A 6123-nucleotide genomic window follows, 5' to 3' on the forward strand; every position below is an offset into this window, starting at 1 on the left:
TGTCATCTATTCACGTCACGCAATACCAAATTTGGTATGTATGGAGCTAGCGAAACGGCCGCAAGTGTGAATTGAGCGTAGCATGTAGTCATACTTCACATGACGCGCATATCATGAGTATCATGTTTAGACGCATCATTTACCTTTGTCGTCCATTCACGTCACGCAATACCAAATTTGGTATATGTGGAGCTAGCGAAACGGCCGCGAGCACGCTATGAGCATAGCATGCAGTTATGTTTTGAATGAGAAGCGTAACATTATCATGTTTGGCTGTGTCATTTACCTTGGTCACCTATTCACGTCACATGATACCAAATTTGGTATATATAGAGCTTGCGAAACGGCTGCGAGTGCGCATTGAGCGTAGCATGTAGTCATACTTCACACGACGCGCATATAGTGAGTATCATGTTTAGACGCATCATTTACCTTTGTCGTCCATTCACGTCACGCAATACCAAATTTGGTATATGTGGAGCTAGCGAAACGGCCGCGAGCACGCTATGAGCATAGCATGCAGTTATGTTTTGAATGAGAAGCGTAACATTATCATGTTTGGCTGTGTCATTTACCTTGGTCACCTATTCACGTCACATGATACCAAATTTGGTATATATAGAGCTTGCGAAACGGCTGCGAGTGCGCATTGAGCGTAGCATGTAGTCATACTTCACACGACGCGCATATAGTGAGTATCATGTTTAGACGCATCATTTACCTTTGTCGTCCATTCACGTCACGCAATACCAAATTTGGTATATGTGGAGCTAGCGAAACGGCCGCGAGCACGCTATGAGCGTCGCATGCAGTTATGTTTTTAATGAGAAGCTTAACATTATTATCATGTTTGGCTGTGCCATTTACCTTGGTCACCTATTCACGTCACATGATACCAAATTTGGTATATATAGAGCTTGCGAAACGGCTGCGAGTGCGCATTGAGCGTAGCATGTAGTCATACTTCACAGGACGCGCATATAGTGAGTATCATGTTTAGACGCAACATTTACATTTGTCATCTATTCACGTCACGCAATACCGGATTTGGTATATGTGGAGCTAGCGAAACGGCCGCGAGTGCGCATTGAGCGTAGCATGCAGTTATGTTTTGAATGAGAAGCTTAACATTATTATCATGTTTGGCTGTGTCATTTACCTTGGTCACCTATTCACGTCACATGATACCAAATTTGGTATATATAGAGCTTGCGAAACGGCTGCGAGTGCGCATTGAGCGTAGCATGTAGTCATACTTCACACGACGCGCATATAGTGAGTATCATGTTTAGACGCAACATTTACCTTTGTCATCTATTCACGTCACGCAATACCGGATTTGGTATATGTGGAGCTAGCGAAACGGCCGCGAGCACGCTATGAGCGTAGCATGCAGTTATGTTTTGAATGAGAAGCTTAACATTATTATCATGTTTGGCTGTGTCATTTACCTTGGTCACCTATTCACGTCACATGATACCAAATTTGGTATATATAGAGCTTTGGAAACGGCTGCGAGTGCGCATTGAGCGTAGCATGTAGTCATACTTCACACGACGCGCATATAGTGAGTATCATGTTTAGACGCAACATTTACCTTTGTCATCTATTCACGTCACGCAATACCGGATTTGGTATATGTGGAGCTAGCGAAACGGCCGCGAGCACGCTATGAGCGTAGCATGCAGTTATGTTTTGAATGAGAAGCTTAACATTATTATCATGTTTGGCTGTGTCATTTACCTTGGTCACCTATTTACGTCACATGATACCAAATTTGGTATATATAGAGCTTGCGAAACGGCTGCGAGTGCGCATTGAGCGTAGCATGTAGTCATACTTCACACGACGCGCATATAGTGAGTATCATGTTTAGACGCAACATTTACCTTTGTCATCTATTCACTTCACGCAATACCGGATTTGGTATATGTGGAGCTAGCGAAACGGCCGCGAGCACGCTATGAGCGTAGCATGCAGTTATGTTTTGAATGAGAAGCTTAACATTATTATCATGTTTGGCTGTGTCATTTACCTTGGTCACCTATTCACGTCACATGATACCAAATTTGGTATATATAGAGCTTGCGAAACGGCTGCGAGTGCGCATTGAGCGTAGCATGTAGTCATACTTCACACGACGCGCATATAGTGAGTATCATGTTTAGACGCAACATTTACCTTTGTCGTCCATTCACGTCACGCAATACCAAATTTGGTATATGTGGAGCTAGCGAAACGGCCGCGAGCACGCTATGAGCGTAGCATGCAGTTATGTTTTGAATGAGAAGCTTAACATTATTATCATGTTTGGCTGTGTCATTTACCTTGGTCACCTATTCACGTCACATGATACCAAATTTGGTATATATAGAGCTTGCGAAACGGCTGCGAGTGCGCATTGAGCGTAGCATGTAGTCATACTTCACACGACGCGCATATAGTGAGTATCATGTTTAGACGCAACATTTACCTTTGTCATCTATTCACGTCACGCAATACCGGATTTGGTATATGTGGAGCTAGCGAAACGGCCGCGAGTGGGCATTGAGCGTAGCATTTAGTCGTACTTCGCATGACGCGCATATCATGAGTATCATGTTTTGACCCATCATTTACCTTTGTCGTCCATTCACGTCACGCAATACCAAATTTGGTATATGTGGAGCTAGCCAAACGACCATGAGCACGCTATGAGCTTAGCATGCAGTTATGTTTTTAATGACAAGCGTAACATTATTATCATGTTTGGCTGTGTCATTTACCTTTGTCACCTATTCGCGTCACATGATACCAAATTTGGTGTTTATGGAGCTAGTGAAACGGCCGTGAGTGCGCATCGGGCGTAGCATGTAGTCATATTTCACATGACGCGCATATCATGAGTATCATGTTTAGACGCATCATTTACCTTTGTCGTCCATTCACGTCACGCAATACCAAATTTGGTATATGTGGAGCTAGCCAAACGGCCACGAGCACGCTATGAGCGTAGCATGCAGTTATGTTTTTAATGACAAGCGTAACATTATTATCATGTTTGGCTGTGTCATTTACCTTCGTCACCTATTCACGTCACATGATACCAAATTTGGTATTTATGGAGCTAGCGAAACGGCCGCGAGTGCCCATTGAGCGTAGCATGTAGTCATACTTCACATGACGCGCATATCATGATTATCATGTTTAGACGCATCATTTACCTTTGTCGTCCATTCACGTCGCGCAACACCAAGTTTGGTATATATGGAGCTAGCGAAACGGCCACGAGCACGCTATGAGCGTAGCATGCAGTTATGTTTTTAATGACAAGCGTAACATTGTTAACATGTTTGGCTGTGTCATTTACCTTGGTCACCTATTCACGTCACATGATGCCAAGTTTGTTATATAAAGAGCTAGCGAAACGGCCGCGAGTGCGCATTGAGCGTAGCATGTAGTCATACTTCACATGACGAGCATATCATGATTATCATGTTTAGACGCATCATTTACATTTTTCGTCCATTCACGTCACCCTATACCAAATTTGGTATATGTAGAGCTAGCGAAACGGCCACGAGCACGCTATGAGCGTAGCATGCAGTTATGTTTTTAATGACAAGCGTAATATTATTATCATGTTTGGCTGTGTCATTTACCTTGGTCACCTATTCACGTCACATGATACCAAATTTGGTATATAAGGAGCTAGCGAAACGGCCGCGAGTGCGCATTGAGCATAGCATGTAGTCATACTTCACATGACGCGCATATTATGATTATCATGTTAATACACTTCATTTACCTTTGTCGTCCATTCACGTCGCGCAACACCAAGTTTGGTATATATGGAGCTAGCGAAACGGCCACGAGCACGCTATGAGCGCAGCATGCAGTTATGTTTTTAATGACAAGCGTAACATTGTTAACATGTTTGGCTGTGTCATTTACCTTGGTCACCTATTCACGTCACATGATGCCAAGTTTGTTATATAAAGAGCTAGCGAAACGGCCGCGAGTGCGCATTGAGCGTAGCATGTAGTCATACTTCACATGACGAGCATATCATGATTATCATGTTTAGACGCATCATTTACATTTTTCGTCCATTCACGTCACCCTATACCAAATTTGGTATATGTAGAGCTAGCGAAACGGCCACGAGCACGCTATGAGCGTAGCATGCAGTTATGTTTTTAATGACAAGCGTAATATTATTATCATGTTTGGCTGTGTCATTTACCTTGGTCACCTATTCACGTCACATGATACCAAATTTGGTATATAAGGAGCTAGCGAAACGGCCGCGAGTGCGCATTGAGCATAGCATGTAGTCATACTTCACATGACGCGCATATTATGATTATCATGTTAATACACTTCATTTACCTTTGTCGTCCATTCACGTCACGCAATACCAAATTTGGTATATGTCGAGCTAGCGAAACGGCCATGAACACGCTAAGAGCGTAGCACGCAGTAATGTTTTATATGACACGCGTAACTTGATTATCATGTTTGGCCGTGTCAGTCACCTTCGGCGCCTATTCACGTCACGTGATACCTAATTTGGTATATGTGGAGCTAGCGAAACGGCCGTGGGTGCGCCAGTCATGTTTTACATGGCATGCATGTCATGATCATCGTGTGTGGGCGTGTCGTTTACCTTCGTCTTGCATTCACGTCACGTAACACCAAATATCGTATACGTGACCTAGCTAACTGGCCGTGACCGCATCATAAACGTCGGGTTGAGCATGGAACTGCAGAGTCGAACCAGGCCAGGAACTCCGACGGTTACAATGGCTGTGTTGCGTCGCGCCTTTCTTGGCCAGCTGCAGCGCTAAAAAAGAAGAGAGCCGTGTGGCTCGCATAGTTTTTGTAATAAAGAGTTCTTTATGGTGTGCAGCATTGTAGGTACTGGCAAAAAATATGCATGCCGTAGTCTACTGCGTAAATTAGCAAGCTTGATCAGGAGTAGAAAAAAGAAAAGATGAATCCTGGTTATTTTACCTTGAATACTTAGGGACTGATGCAAATTTCGTGTTACTTATTTTCTTGTGGCTCTGTGTCACGATGAATTAAGCAGTGCGAATATTTTTGTGTCATAATCTTGTCCAAGTTAAAAGTAATATACAGAAATTTTACGCATACTTGAAGACACGTTCGCTATGTCTACTTTTGTTCTGTAGTTGCGCAGTGGTGTTCTCTCACCGCAGCGTCTTTACAATTCATGCGCCCGTAATAAATTAAGGTGAAATCGGCTTAGAAGACCGGTAAATAATACATGCTTCTAGATACAGCCAATTTTTTCATACTTTGTAGCCACCCTTCATAGCCACCGTGTCACAAGAAGCAAGCTGCAGCGTAGTCTTGGTAATTATTGGTGTCGCATCTAGTAGAACGCCTAATTGTCACTACTGCTCCAGCTGCGCATCCGCAGCAGCGAGACACAAGAATATTAGGTCGGGAAAAGGCAGAAAAATACATAACTAGAAGACACACTCCAAGGCAAAAGGGTGATAAAAGGATGTGTGGTTCGTCTTTTCAGAAAGATTCAGGCTGCCACAACCATTATTTTATTTAAGGCGTGACGGCACTTCGTCCCACAGTTAGTTCCCACAGACCACATCAAAGTACAAACATTTACACCTTAGAAGCCCGTTAGTCCACACAGATCATTCAAGATGCTAACATTCACTCCTCACGTACATGCCTTCCCGAGCAGCCATCTTTCCCCGCAGTTCTCCTCAAGACATTAACATTTTGTCCCCTTATTTACGCCTTAGCGTGCATCCGTTAGTCTTCAAATTTGCACTTTGCTGGATGACTGGATGGTTCACTAAAAAATCACCGGATATCCACGGAGTGAATGATGCTGAGTGGGGCGATGTGTCCGTCAGTCAGTCCGTGCTCCCGTCCATCCACGCGACATCCGTTTGTCCATCCATGAATCCCTTCGTTCTTCCGTCCGTCCATTCGTACGTTTGCACGTCCATCCAACCATACGTCCATCTGCTAATCTGCCTGTCCGTCTGTCCATGTGTCCATCTAATGAACCCTCCAAGTATTGCCATCTCCCATCTCGCATCTCCTGTGACACATACCCGCTCTAGAGAAGGTATGTGCCACCGGTGGCTA

Source organism: Rhipicephalus microplus, chromosome 3, assembly GCF_043290135.1.
Source record: "Rhipicephalus microplus isolate Deutch F79 chromosome 3, USDA_Rmic, whole genome shotgun sequence".
In the NCBI taxonomy this organism is placed as follows: Eukaryota; Metazoa; Arthropoda; class Arachnida; order Ixodida; family Ixodidae; genus Rhipicephalus; species Rhipicephalus microplus.